The 15,305-nt window shown below is 44.4% G+C and overlaps 1 long non-coding RNA gene across 1 annotated transcript in view; it reads left to right on the top strand.

The window, feature by feature from the left end:
• Positions 1-15,305, top strand: part of LOC309654058 — a 38,149-nt gene that overhangs the window by 6,129 nt on the left and 16,715 nt on the right. Inside the window, exon 2 of the long non-coding RNA XR_014259779.1 lies at positions 6,551-6,698. This is a non-coding gene — a long non-coding RNA (uncharacterized lncRNA). The remainder of the gene's footprint in view (positions 1-6,550; positions 6,699-15,305) is intronic.

Raw genomic sequence — 15,305 nt, 5'->3', positions numbered from 1 at the left:
GAAGTTGCATTGCTCACCACAGGAAGAGAATGCTGCAGAGAATTTAGAGTTCCAAGTAGAGATGGATTTTGGAAATTTTCTGTAAGAACAAGAGGGTCATGAAAAACTCAGGGAGGTTGAGAAATTCTCACTACGTTTGAGGAACAGCATTATCTTAAGGTTCTTGCTCTCAGGACACCTCTACTATCGACCCTTCCTGAGAAACCCAAAATCAGACAGTTAATGATGGCTGTAAGGACTGAGCAGTTTTCCACTCTTCTGTATTAACTGCCTGTGCTCCCATCTTGGGCACAGATGGGCAGAAGAGCCAAGTGGTATGGTTCAGACATTGTTCTCTAGGCTGGAAGCAACCTTCTCCCTGCCCTGTCTTTCCCTTCAGCCTGCACTCGTATTGACTTCTATGCTATTTCCTAGACTGGAAGCATTTTAGAACTAGGAGGCCCTTAGAGAACTTTCTCTTTTTTCAGTCTCATTTCACGAGTAAGGAAACTGAGGCTCAGAGAGGTCGGGTTGACTTGTTCAGGTTCTCTCATTATGTTAGTGTCATTACCAGGTTTCAGAACCTAAGTATCCTGACTTCCTTGCCAGGACTCCACTCTGAGCATGATAGTGCCAGAAAGCAGGAGAAATAGAACTTATAATATAAGCATTTTTTTTGTCCATTAGAAAACAGTACGGCCATTACCATTGTCATCTTCAGTGTCTCCCTTTGCTTGTGCAGTTCCCACGCTATTACCTAGAGTTGACGTATAGCTCAGTCCAACTGGTGAACTGAAAGAGTCATTTTTGCCCTCTTCAAGCCTGGTTTCTCATCCTACCTCAAAATGATTACCCGAAAGTGGATTTCTTAAGTGCTTTTGGAAAGAGAAAAGTTATCTGATTACTTCAGATTACTCATCTATAAAGTGGTTATAACACCACCACCAATAATAATAGCAGTAATAATTAATAGATGAATAAGCTGATCTATTGCGTATGATTTATATGGAGGAAGATACAATAAGTTCTAGAAAGACAAAGAAAAATCATGAAAAACATGTTACGTAACGAAAAAGAAATCCATAGATATTAATGAAAACTGGGGTATGTGGGCAAGTATCAAAGCCTAATGAATTTACTAACAAATGACATTCTGTACCATACATGCAATATTATGAAAGTGAATTTTGCCCACTCTATTTTAGTGAATACTATTAACCAAAAAACACGATGGAGGTGATAGAGGTGAATGAATTCCTAGCCAATGCATACAGACAGAGACGATAAATCAGTAAAAAATGCATAACAAGCAACAGAATGCAACAAATGTGAATGTATAGGTAGCCACAACATATATAGACAAGTATTTCAATGAAAACCGGTACAAAGCAGACAGCAAAATAGTAAGTGTAAAAGAGTTTCATTATTGTGCTCATTCATATTTTTACCCAGCAAGTAACAGGTATTAAGCCTAGGAGAAATATATCTTTCCATGAATATAACTCATATAATAAGCAGAAAGGAAGCTTAAAAAGTATCAAGAAGGTTTTTGTATTTATCCTAGAACTTAGAATCATCTTCCACATCCAAGAAGATGACATCCCAAGACCTCAAAAAACCATCATCCCTAGAATCCAATTAAAAAAGATTTTCAAATGTAAGAAAATCCAAAGGACTCCACAACATTGTTTTAGATAAATGTGGATGTTTGTGTTTTCTTTTTTTCTTTTGCCGCGCCGCGTGGCCCTGGCCGTGAAAGCACCGAGTCCTAAGCGCTGGACCGCCAGGGAATTCCCTAAATGGGGAATTAGAGATGTGGGGCTTGACTTTTTCTTTTTCTTCTCCGGTAGCTAAGATCTACAAGCGAACGATGGCTGTTGATCAATGTGCTCTCTGTGTTAGGAAGGAAATAACTGTAAAAATTGAAAAGCAACCTTGCCTTAGAAGCTACATATCACACAAAGGAAATAGTCCTTCTGATTCAATGTAGAAGATATCATTTAAAATGTTTAATTGGTCAAATGTCTACCTAGTTTAAAAATTAGAAAGAATAGAACACTGAAAAGCAGCCCCCTAGATAACCACTTTGGTTTCTGGTTTCTAGGAAGCATCATTTCTAAAACATACTTCTAAAATGTTTCTATTCCAAACTGTCAAGTGCCAGCTGTATTCAGAGAGGCAATAAAAGAAAGAAAACGGAGTATGACTTTTCTGATAGGCTGCCCTTCCTGGTGATCCCCTGTTCTGGCCTTACTTTCCTTCTTAGTCTGTTAATGTAAGGATTTGCTACCATCAGCTTTGTTTTGCCCTGCTCTGAGCAGATTTCCCTCTGTGCTGTTTCTGCTTTAATTTAAAATCTTTGGCTCCCATCAACATTCCATGGCAAACTGCCTCTTTCTTGAGAGCTCCTCTATGCTTTCCCTCTTCATTCTTATATTTTTTTCCCATCTCTTGGTTCCTGTTGGCCTGTGCTAATGAAAACAATCCTAAACTTGCTTACGTTTGACTCTGTGCCTCCCTATATAGCCCAGTACTCTCCATCCTCTCTCCCTATTCTCTCTTTTCAACTAGTCGAAATACTAGTGGAGGGAGACCATTGGAGATGAAACATCTTGGTATATATCGCTAGTTTTCTGTGTCACCTGGCTTTTCTATGTTTCTGTTGAAACACTCTTTTGAGAAGTCTCTGATTTCATTTTCTACATGGGTACCCTTTAAGGCTCAATATTGGAAAAGAAGGGGATCAGAGTGATCAACCCAATGTGGTATCCTAACGTAACAGATAAGGAAAGCAGCAGGCTTTGTGAGGCAGTCAGTGATTTGTCCAAAGTCACACAGACAGTAAACGTCAAAGTCAAAACTGAAATTAGGTCTCCAGACTTGTAGTTCAATACTTTCCCTCATTATTCCACGCTATTTTGAATCTCCTCCTCAATTTAGGGGCACAAGAAATCGAACGCAAAACTTTCCAAAGTTTCTTTTCTTACCTGACATGGTCAGAGAAGAGGAGACATCAACTGCAGGTACAAGGGATGAGGAGACAACACTAGAGGATGTCTGAGTGGCTGCAGCTGAACGGCGCACGTGTCCAGTACAAAGGTCACTGGTTACTGGTCCAAACGGCTCCACGGAAACCCCAAGACCTCTACCAAGTGGTAGTAGGTTTGGTAGGAGAGTGATGTCACAAAGCAGGCAGTTGAAAGGTATGAGCTAGCCAATAGGGAGGTCCGATCCCCAACAGGAGGGTGGGCTTGGGTGAAGAGAGCGTAGGAGAGCTAAAACAACCCCTCAATTTCTGAGCTCTGGGGAGGAAATCCTAGAAGACAGATTTACCTCCCCCAGGCTCTTCCATTAGGGAAATCATTGCAACATTTCTTACAGACGTTCATTAATATAATTAACTAACAGTTACTTATATTCTACAGAGTATTCTATTTTATGTATCATATACTTAGAGCTATATAGATCTTATTTAACTAGTATCCTTAGGAAGGAAAGAGCCATGTAGTTTGAACTATTACAGTTGTAACTTGGTTAAAGAGCAGGGTGAAGTTTGTTGAGTGTACCCTGTGGAGAATGTTGTGGTCCAAGGCTCTTCTCTTTTAGTTTCTTCTCCTTGACTCCTACCTTCCTTGGGCTGGGCTAGGCTGGGGGCCAGGTTGGACTTGCGACTTAACATTTCTCTTCCGCTTTCTTTTTTTTTTTTTTTTTTTTTTTTCTTCCATTATGGGCATTGCTTCTAGGACAAGCCTTGATCTTGCATTGGATGTTCCTTCCTGTCAACTTCCAGCAGCAGGAGTCTTCTTTTCAGTGCTTGATGCTTCACGAAATAGACTCTGCCCATTGGCAGCAAATACCAGAGAGCCAGGAGACAGAGCTGGTTGCAGACCTTTCCTCTTCCAGCCTTTGGTTGCAATTGTTTTGCCCATGATTTGCTAGCTCTAGTTCCTTGGGCCACACAGGTATCCTGCCATCCAGCTCTTTTTATATGTGAGAGACATTCTGAACACTGTCCCTCTTTCTTTGCACAGAAGTATATACAGTGTGGCAGTTACCGTAATCTCCTCCCCCTTGCAAACAGCCCCTCTAGAATCTCGGACCTCTAGGACTCTCTGTCTTGCATGCTTGGGTGCAAGGCCAAGCACAATGAAGAGGAGAATAATTAGAGAAAGAGGAGGACATTGGTGGAGAACTGGGAGCAGGTAAGGTGAAAGGGCACCGGAGAAAAGAGATGCATGTAGGTTTTTTGGTTTCTGTGGGAAACAAGTTGACACACTTGGGCCTCATTTTGTATTAACAGAACAGAGAGTTGTAGATATAAGTAGCTAGATCGTGCAGCAACTGCCATGAAGTCTGTACACTGAAGAGAACAGTCTCACATCTAGTTTTCATTTTGTTTTATGTCATATTACCTTATTTATAGCATTCACTGGTATGTTTGTAGAACGCAGATGTTTTCAAATGCTCTGGTTTTGTCTACATGGTTATTTCCTTGTCCTATTTGTAAGGAATCCAACATTGTAAGACATATTGCATGTTTTTCTCTTGACGATTGTTTACCTTGAAGCGTCATGAACTAACTTGAGCTGTTGGATTTTGTGGAGAAACTTTAAAAAGGGTCTGTGAAAAAGGCATTGTGGTGAGTCGCATTATGCACCCGAGCGTAAGGAGCAGATATCTGCCACCAGCCCAGCTTGGCCTGGATTGCCTCTGTGTTAGTTCCCCTGGTTAGTGCTTTTCTCCCTAACCACTCTTGTGACTGTGATAATGTGAGTTAAGGGCTGAGTTGCTAGTGATTTATGTGTGAGGTAGGCTGGTTTGAGGGAGGAAATCTATGGACCTAGTCATTTTCCTTGGTGGTAAGCTTTCAGGGGTGCAAAGATCGATCTTCCTGGGGACTTTTCTGGTACCAGGAAGATATCGCATAGATGGGACCTCCAAAGACACACATTTAATTTTTAGGCCTGTTGTTCCTATTATGAGATGTGAGTTTCTTCACTGATGGGGATGCTGCTTATCTGAGAAGAAACTGTGAAAGGTGGTGTAGTATAGAGGTGTGGCTTAAGCTTTTAAGTTTTCTTCAAGGTTTTTCCCCTAAGCTTCATACTTCAGACGGCCTACTTACATGAGACTAGTATGTGATGTCAGGCTAACAACTTCCTAAATACCTGCAAGCCAGATCAGTGTCTCTTTTCTCTATATTCCCATGGAAATCAAGGGTCCCGCCGAATTTTCCATCGAAACAGTTGATTTGTGCTGTCTCTAGGAATTCTAAAGGGCGTACCGTTGCTTCCTAACCGGTGTCATTTGGGAGATCCACCTCTGTACGTTCAAATGATTAATTTTGAGACTCTGCTCATGTGTGCAGTAAACCCTTTAATTCCCTAAGACCTTCCTTTCCTCCATCTCATACCCCATGAAGCCCGCTTCAGTTTATCTCCTGAATTTCTTTGGAATCTGTCAGCTCTCCCTCAACATCCTAATACTGAACTTGCCTGTCTGTTGCGATTAGGTCCTAACTAGTGTCCATATATCTTGTTTCCCTCCAATCCATTCTTCACACAAGAAAGCTTCAAAGCAAGTTGGAACATTGCTCATAAACATCGCTCACAAACATTGTTTTGAGAATAGAAAACACACTGGTGGCCTTTAAGACTCTGCGTGCTCTAGAATCCTCTCTGCTTCTCTAGCCCCATCTTGTGCCACGTTTGCCCTCACTTTCTATGCTTCAGATACACTGAATTAACCTTAGTTCTCACTCATCTGACAGAAGTCAGTTGAGAAATTATTTTTCACTGTGATTCCTAGCATTAAGGAATTTGATGATCAGGTTTTGTATGAGGACTAAAACTAAACTGGGAAGTGGAAGAATTGCGTTTCAACTGTTTCAGTCAACACGCATGTATTAATGATACCTAAGTATTGAACACCGGGCTAGGTTTCATGAGGGATACAGAAGTTCTGGCCATCTCTGGTTTTGGGTATCCCTTATTTGTTGAGACCTTTGCGTTGTTTGGTTGCCTTTTGTCTGTTTTCCAGATGGGAAAACAGGAACAAGGGAAGTATAGGTTATTACTAGGTGGGGTTGAACAAGTGGAGCAGCAAACTGCAAAGCAGAAAGAAGAGGGACGTACTATAGAGGGATGTGATTTCCATTTTCAAGGCGCCTGCGTCCTGTGCAGGGAGACAGCCTAACATAAAATGTGCCTAACAAAAGATCTATTGACTTCTTACTAAAAATCTCCAGTTCATATAACCCAGGGGTTTATACCTTCTCCTTTAAAAGTTCTATTCCTGGGACTTCCCTGGTGGTCCAGTGGTGAAGACTCTGCGCTTCCAATGCAGCAGGCGTGGGTTCAATCCCTGGTTGGGGAGCTAAGATCCCACATGCTGCGCAGCCAAAGAAATTTTTTTCAAAAGTTATACTCCTGTGTTGTTGAATTTAGTGGTTTAGATTTTGTTTGAATGTTAAGAAGATTTCAGTTTATTTACCAGGAACAAACAAAACATAATGTAAAAATAGTTTCCCAGAAACGATTTCCATCGTTCTCTTCTTCCCTTTCTCCTGCAGACTGGTGTTTCATCTTGACAAGTTCTCTGAAGTTCTCTGTCATTCCATAGGAAAGCGGTCTGGCTTGGAGGTTGCAATCCCAGGGAATTTTTCATCAGCGGGGAAGTCTCCATCACTACAGAGGAATCAAGGGAGAAGTCAGTCCCGGGTAAGTGAGATGCTCCCCCTAAACACCAACACAGCAGTCGTGTACCTTTCAAGGGGTTCAGGGGCAAGATGGGCAAGGCATTTCTACTAACTCTTCTTAAGGATCATGGACAGTGTGCCCTATGCTACGAGGTAAGCGGTGACTGTTGTAATTCTTACTGGTGATCATTTCATGTCACTGATCCTTGGCTCTCTTTGTATCTCATAGGACTGTTGTAAGTCCAATACAAAATGAGTCTTCTTTTTAAAAAACTGAAATGTTTTACAAAGCCTAACATTCTCATAGAGAGTCCTTTGAATTCTCCCCACTTTCCCGAGAGGCTAAGAACACTTCACACCATGAACTAGGAGAGGGGGTAGAGCCCTTTCTGATGAAATATAGAAACAAAGACAGAGTCTTAGCCTGCTTGCTCTCTGGACAGGATCTCGGACCACAAGGTCTTAAATCCTGGTATAAATGACGGAAGTGAGGACAGTTCAACTGGCACTCTCATAACAAGAGTTCTGAAACACCTTCCAAAGAGACTGTAGCAGTAGACGAGGGAAGGGAGTGCTACAGTGTGGTAGTACAGGGGGAATGCTCGGCTACAGCAGTGAAAAATGTGGTACCTATTGGTGTGCTCTCGGGGTTCTTGTACATGTAGCATAGATGACCTTTACAGTGTCCCTCCCACCTTCCCACCTGCATTAGGTGTTCTGTTTTTTTGTTTGTTTTTTTTTTTTTAATTTACGTTTATTGATTGATTGATTGATTGAACTTATTTATTCTACGTATTTATTTTTTTGGCTGCACTGGGTCCTCATTGGTGTGCACGGGCTTTCTCTAGTTGCGGCTAGCGGGGTCTACTCTTGGTTGCGGTGTGCGGGCTTCTCATCGCGGTGGCCTCTCTTGTTGCGGAGCATGGGCTGTAGGCGCGTGGGCTTCGGTAGTTGCGGCTCACGGGCTCTGGAATGCAGGCTCAGTCGTTGTGGCACATGCGCTTAGTTGCTGCACGGCATGTGGGATCTTCGCAGACCGGGGCTCGAAGCCGTGTCCCCTGCATTGGCAGGCGCCACCAGGGAAGCCCTAGCTGTTCTTACATAGAGTCTAAAAACAGAGAGCACTGAGAGAAGGTAGTGGTTATTAAAGGCTCAGGATCTAAATTCTACCTGTCTCTACACCCCTTCCCAGCTGTCGATTTGACCCCGTTTGTGAATGCCGACCTCATTCTTCAACTTGCTCTGCCGTTTGTATACTCACCTTGAAAACTTGTTTCTGTGATGCGTTGAGCAGACACAGGGTGGCAGATTGCAGAGGTGGAAGCTGGTGGTCGGATATTTGCGGGCTGAATCTCCTTCAGTCCCATTCCCATTTCTGGTTGCGCAGAGGCCCTACTTCCTGTGTATGACGCGGAGCCATAGGATTGCGGGCAGGAGCCAAGTTCTCCATACAGTGAAGACCCCAGTGTGCCTTGGTTATAGTAATATACCTGGCTTCCTTCCTGGTAGGGAAGTGACAGGCGGCTATGCCCCTGATTTGTTCGTGGGCCTCCTGATACAGCAGTTCCCTTGGCTCTGGCCCTGTCGTCAGCTGCCCCTAGGAGGACTCTGAGCCCTAGCCACTTCTCTGGTAGATTTGCCTATTCCCCCACTATAATCACACCTGAATAAGGCAACTCAAACCTTTCAGAGATGTGTCGTGAACCTCTTGTTTTCTGAAATACCTATCTGGTGGTTGTGAGACTTAAGGCCAACCTCCCCGAGAGACTTTGTTTCTATTTCTCCTAGTAAACCTAGACTCATCTCCTGTCACCTTCAACTCTACTCCAATTGTGTTCTTTCAACCCAGACCCCTGACCCTGCTTTTTACTTCTGCCATTTCATCCTCACTCCTGCTTCCTTTCCTAAATCCATACGTCTCTTTTGGCCTTCCTAGCCCTGGGCCAAGTTCCTTCCTCTTTCCTCAGTTTTTACCCCTTTCCTTCATTCTCCCATCCAACTTTCAGTCCTTCCTTTCTCACGCCCCAGTTAGCAGCATCTCAAAATTCGAAAGGTTTATTACTCATCTATTAATTCTATTCCATTTACTTATTCGGTTCTATACCTATCTTACCTATGTATGGAAGAACCGCTGGTAGCCAAGGTGGCAGCAAGAATCCTAGCAGCTGTCACCTGACGTATCCGTAGTAGTCAGCAATTTCCATTTCTTTGTCCCTCTGGGTGAAAAATTGCAGCTTCCCCGAAGAGGTGTATCTGGCAGCATTCTCCCGTTGTTGTTGAGCCCGCCTCTTCATGGCCTCTCGCTCTGGCCTCTGCTCTTGTTCGATGGGCTTTGACATGACTGGCTCAGGCACGTTGGGTTCCCTCCATGGAACTCGTTGCTTGCTGAAGTCTTGGAGTAGAAGTTGGGTTTGGAGCTTGGGTGGGGACTGGCGCTTAGTCACAGCAGGGGGAACAGGCTCGCGCTGGAGAGAAGCGCCAGATGAAGTTTTGTAGGGTGCAGGCCTAGGAGCAGCAGGCTGAGGGACACGAGGCTGGGTATGGTTGGTCCAAGCCGGTTGGGTTGGGTTGGCCACAGTTGGCTGAGCTGGTTTGGCGGGACCTGGCAAAGAGGCAGGAGCTGGCTGGGATGAATTGACTGCAGCAGGTTGAGCTGAGTCAGTAGAACCAGGCTGGGCACGGTAAGCCACAGCAGGCCGATGTGAGGCCAGAGACTGTGGCCTCCGAGGAGCGGGTCGAGCTTGAGGCTTGTCCCAGGCAGAAAAAGGCAGAGGTATCAACTTGACCTTCCCAGGAGGAGGCCGCTCACACTGGGATGGAGATGGACACTCTGTTTCAGCACTGCTGTCTGGTTTCTGGGCTTGGACTTGCGTTTTCTCAGGCCTCTTACCCTCACGTGGGGTATGCCGCCGTGGCTGGATCGCTGGGGGTGGCTGGGGGTCTTTGGGGTTGCTTGAATTTCCCAAGAGCCGACAGGAAGAGAGCCCAGTTTTCGTCTCATTCTTCTTCCCCAGCGCATGAAGAACCTTCACAGACTCCAGCATGCGCACGCCAAGGGAGGTTCGAGGCTTTTGAAAGCTCTCTTGGCGAAGCTCAGTTTGGTGTTCCTTTCGCTTCGTGTTGGGGATTGCTGGCTTGTCTTCTGCCTTGACTTTGTTCCCTGACTGCTTGTTCTCTTCAGCCTTGTTTCTTCCTCTGGTCCTTTTGGTCTTTTCCTGCCCATGGCTCTCAGTTTTGCTGATCTTTCCGGATGCAGCTTTCTGAGGTTTGCCTTGAGAGTGCTTGGCCGTGTTCGCAGGAGCCCTGTCACTGACTGCAGCAGTGCATATAACCGCTTCTCCCCCTAACAGGCACTCTGGATCCTTTGGCTGGATTTTGGCCTTGGGAGCACCACCGATAGGCTCAGAGGCTTTCTGTTTGTTCTTCCTGGGTTGATCAGAGGGAACCTTTACGACACTTGGCTTTTCCTGCACCTGATTCACCTTAATGGCTCTGGTGTCTTCAGCTTTGATCACGTTGGGACCTTGGGATCGATCAAGATCTTTCCAAGAATTAAAGAGCTGGGGAAGGTGAATATCCTCCGCCAGTGTAGTAATGTCTGCAAGACCACTGCTAGGTTCAGTCCCATTTTCAAGTGTCCCTAGGTCCTGACGACTCAGGCTGTTCTCTCCCAGATCAGCATTTTCAGAACCAGGCTGCTCCTCTTGGCTGAGGGGATCGGTGCAGGCCAGCGGCTGGGGAATATCAGGGATTCCCAAAGGGAGTAGTGGAGGATCTTGGTTTTCTATTGGGATCTGGTAGGCCTCCAGAGGCTTTGACAGCTTGGTTTTGATATCCTCCACGTTCTTACTCTCTGTTTGTCCCTGGCTTGGAGCTGGAGGCAGGGCCAGGAGACGCCTGGCACTCTGGACTGGAGCTGTCACTGAAATGTCCCCAAGTTCAGATGGTGGGTTACTCTCAAGTATGTGACTGTTTCTGCTACTGCAGGACTTGGGGAGTTCTTGAGTTTGTGTCACACAAAACGTCTGGCTTGGAGGTTGCAATCCCAGGGAATTTTTCATCACCAGGGAAGGCTCCATCACTACAAAGGGATCAAGGGAGAAGTCAGTCCCTGGTAAATGAGATGCTCCCCCTAAACACCAACACAGCAGTCATGTACCTTTCAAGGGGTTCAGGGGCAAGATGGGCAAGGCATTTCTACTAACTCTTCTTAAGGATCATGGACAGTGCCCTATGCTGCGAGGTAAGCGGTGACTGTTGTAATGCTTAACTGGTGATCATTTCATGTCACTGATCCTTGGCTCTCTTTGTATCTCATAGGACTGTTGTAAGTCCAATACAAAATGAGTCTTCTTTTTAAACAACTGAAATGTTTTACAAAGCCTAGCATTCTCATATAGAGTCCTTTCAATTCTCCCCACTTTCCCGAGAGGCTAAGAACACTTCACACCATGAACTAGGAGAGGGGGTAGAGCCCTTTCTGATGAAATACAGAAACAAAGACAGAGTCTTAGCCTGCTTGCTCTCTGGACAGGATCTCGGACCACAAGGTCTTAAATCCTGGTATAAATGACGGAAGTGAGGACACTTCAACTGGCACTCTCATAACAAGAGTTCTGAGACACCTTCCAAAGAGACTGTAGCAGTAGACGAGGGAAGGGAGTGCTACAGTGTGGTAGTACAGGGGGAATGCTCGGCTACAGCAGTGAAAAATGTGGTACCTATTGGTGTGCTCTCGGGGTTCTTGTACATGTAGCATAGATGACCTTTACAGTGTCCCTGCCACCTTCCCACCTGCATTAGGTGTTCTTTTTGTTTTTTTGTTTTTTTTAATTTACGTTTATTTATTGATTGATTGTTTGAACTTATTTATTCTACGTATTTATTTTTTTGGCTGCACAGGGTCTTCATTGCTGTGCACGGGCTTTCTCTAGTTGCGGCTAGCGGGGTCTACTCTTGGTTGCGGTGTGCGGGCTTCTCTTGTTGCGGAGCATGCGCTCTAGGCGCGTGGGCTTCGGTAGTTGCGGCTCACGGGCTCTAGAATGCAGGCTCAGTCGTTGTGGCACATGGGCTTAGTTGCTCCACGGCATGTGGGATCTTCCCAGACCAGGGCTCGAACCCGTGTCCCCCGCATTGCATTGGCAGGCGGATTCTTAACCACGGCGCCACCAGGGAAGCCCTAGGTGTTCTTACATAGAGTCTAAAAACAGAGGGCACTGAGCGAAGGTAGTGGTTACTAAAGGCTCAGGATCTAAATTCTACCTGTCTCTACACCCCTTCCCAGCTGTCGATTTGACCCCATTTGTGAATGCCGACCTCATTCTTCAGCTTTCTCTGCCGTTTGTATACTCACCTTGAAAACTTGTTTCTGTGATGCGTTGAGCAGACACAGGGTGGCAGATTGCAGAGGTGGAAGCTGGTGGTCGGATATTTGTGGGCTGAATCTCCTTCAGTCCCATTCCCATTTCTGGTTGCGCAGAGGCCCTACTTCCTGTGTATGACGCGGAGCCATAGGATTGCGGGCAGGAGCCAAGTTCTCCATACAGTGAAGACCCCAGTGTGCCTTGGTTATAGTAATATACCTGGCTTCCTTCCTGGTAGGGAAGTGACAGGCGGCTATGCCCCTGATTTGGAATCTGAGATGGTGCTCCCTGAGCAAGCCTGGCAGAAAGTGATGGATATAGAGGGACCATGTTATTGGCGTCTGAAGTTTTATCATACTGGGCTGCCATAAACATGGAGGAAGCAGCTGGGTGCCGGTCAGTGAGTGCCAGAGTAAAGTCTCCGAGTGAAGAGGAATTCTTTTCAGTGCTTCCTGTGATGTCCCACTCAAGAACACCTGGATAGGAAGGAGCTGAAGTGGAGATCTGGCTGTGGTCAGTAACTCCAGATAACATAGTCGTGCTGGAATGTTGGTAAAGGTAGGCACTACCCATGAGTGTCTGGAAAGAGGTACCGGTAGCCGATGCCGAACTGACGGCAGGGGCAGAGACTCTGGAGAAGTTGCAGACACTTCGTGTTAGGGAAGTTGCATTGCTCACCACAGGAAGAGAATGCTGCAGAGAATTTAGAGTTCCAAGTAGAGATGGATTTTGGAAATTTTCTGTAAGAACAAGAGGGTCATGAAAAACTCAGGGAGGTTGAGAAATTCTCACTACGTTTGAGGAACAGCATTATCTTAAGGTTCTTGCTCTCAGGACACCTCTACTATCGACCCTTCCTGAGAAACCCAAAATCAGACAGTTAATGATGGCTGTAAGGACTGAGCAGTTTTCCACTCTTCTGTATTAACTGCCTGTGCTCCCATCTTGGGCACAGATGGGCAGAAGAGCCAAGTGGTATGGTTCAGACATTGTTCTCTAGGCTGGAAGCAACCTTCTCCCTGCCCTGTCTTTCCCTTCAGCCTGCACTCGTATTGACTTCTATGCTATTTCCTAGACTGGAAGCATTTTAGAACTAGGAGGCCCTTAGAGAACTTTCTCTTTTTTCAGTCTCATTTCACGAGTAAGGAAACTGAGGCTCAGAGAGGTCGGGTTGACTTGTTCAGGTTCTCTCATTATGTTAGTGTCATTACCAGGTTTCAGAACCTAAGTATCCTGACTTCCTTGCCAGGACTCCACTCTGAGCATGATACTGCCAGAAAGCAGGAGAAATAGAACTTATAATATAAGCATTTTTTTTGTCCATTAGAAAACAGTACGGCCATTACCATTGTCATCTTCAGTGTCTCCCTTTGCTTGTGCAGTTCCCACGCTATTACCTAGAGTTGACGTATAGCTCAGTCCAACTGGTGAACTGAAAGAGTCATTTTTGCCCTCTTCAAGCCTGGTTTCTCATCCTACCTCAAAATGATTACCCGAAAGTGGATTTCTTAAGTGCTTTTGGAAAGAGAAAAGTTATCTGATTACTTCAGATTACTCATCTATAAAGTGGTTATAACACCACCACCAATAATAATAGCAGTAATAATTAATAGATGAATAAGCTGATCTATTGCGTATGATTTATATGGAGGAAGATACAATAAGTTCTAGAAAGACAAAGAAAAATCATGAAAAACATGTTACGTAACGAAAAAGAAATCCATAGATATTAATGAAAACTGGGGTATGTGGGCAAGTATCAAAGCCTAATGAATTTACTAACAAATGACATTCTGTACCATACATGCAATATTATGAAAGTGAATTTTGCCCACTCTATTTTAGTGAATACTATTAACCAAAAAACACGATGGAGGTGATAGAGGTGAATGAATTCCTAGCCAATGCATACAGACAGAGACGATAAATCAGTAAAAAATGCATAACAAGCAACAGAATGCAACAAATGTGAATGTATAGGTAGCCACAACATATATAGACAAGTATTTCAATGAAAACCGGTACAAAGCAGACAGCAAAATAGTAAGTGTAAAAGAGTTTCATTATTGTGCTCATTCATATTTTTACCCAGCAAGTAACAGGTATTAAGCCTAGGAGAAATATATCTTTCCATGAATATAACTCATATAATAAGCAGAAAGGAAGCTTAAAAAGTATCAAGAAGGTTTTTGTATTTATCCTAGAACTTAGAATCATCTTCCACATCCAAGAAGATGACATCCCAAGACCTCAAAAAACCATCATCCCTAGAATCCAATTAAAAAAGATTTTCAAATGTAAGAAAATCCAAAGGACTCCACAACATTGTTTTAGATAAATGTGGATGTTTGTGTTTTCTTTTTTTCTTTTGCCGCGCCGCGTGGCCCTGGCCGTGAAAGCACCGAGTCCTAAGCGCTGGACCGCCAGGGAATTCCCTAAATGGGGAATTAGAGATGTGGGGCTTGACTTTTTCTTTTTCTTCTCCGGTAGCTAAGATCTACAAGCGAACGATGGCTGTTGATCAATGTGCTCTCTGTGTTAGGAAGGAAATAACTGTAAAAATTGAAAAGCAACCTTGCCTTAGAAGCTACATATCACACAAAGGAAATAGTCCTTCTGATTCAATGTAGAAGATATCATTTAAAATGTTTAATTGGTCAAATGTCTACCTAGTTTAAAAATTAGAAAGAATAGAACACTGAAAAGCAGCCCCCTAGATAACCACTTTGGTTTCTGGTTTCTAGGAAGCATCATTTCTAAAACATACTTCTAAAATGTTTCTATTCCAAACTGTCAAGTGCCAGCTGTATTCAGAGAGGCAATAAAAGAAAGAAAACGGAGTATGACTTTTCTGATAGGCTGCCCTTCCTGGTGATCCCCTGTTCTGGCCTTACTTTCCTTCTTAGTCTGTTAATGTAAGGATTTGCTACCATCAGCTTTGTTTTGCCCTGCTCTGAGCAGATTTCCCTCTGTGCTGTTTCTGCTTTAATTTAAAATCTTTGGCTCCCATCAACATTCCATGGCAAACTGCCTCTTTCTTGAGAGCTCCTCTATGCTTTCCCTCTTCATTCTTATATTTTTTTCCCATCTCTTGGTTCCTGTTGGCCTGTGCTAATGAAAACAATCCTAAACTTGCTTACGTTTGACTCTGTGCCTCCCTATATAGCCCAGTACTCTCCATCCTCTCTCCCTATTCTCTCTTTTCAACTAGTCGAAATACTAGTGGAGGGAGACCATTGGAGATGAAACATCTTGGTATATATCGC

The sequence above is a fragment of the Balaenoptera physalus genome, assembly GCF_965194825.1.
Source record: "Balaenoptera physalus genome assembly, contig: HAP1_SCAFFOLD_1842, whole genome shotgun sequence".
Classification (NCBI taxonomy): domain Eukaryota; kingdom Metazoa; phylum Chordata; class Mammalia; order Artiodactyla; family Balaenopteridae; genus Balaenoptera; species Balaenoptera physalus.
This window is presented reverse-complemented; position numbering and strand designations above follow the sequence as displayed.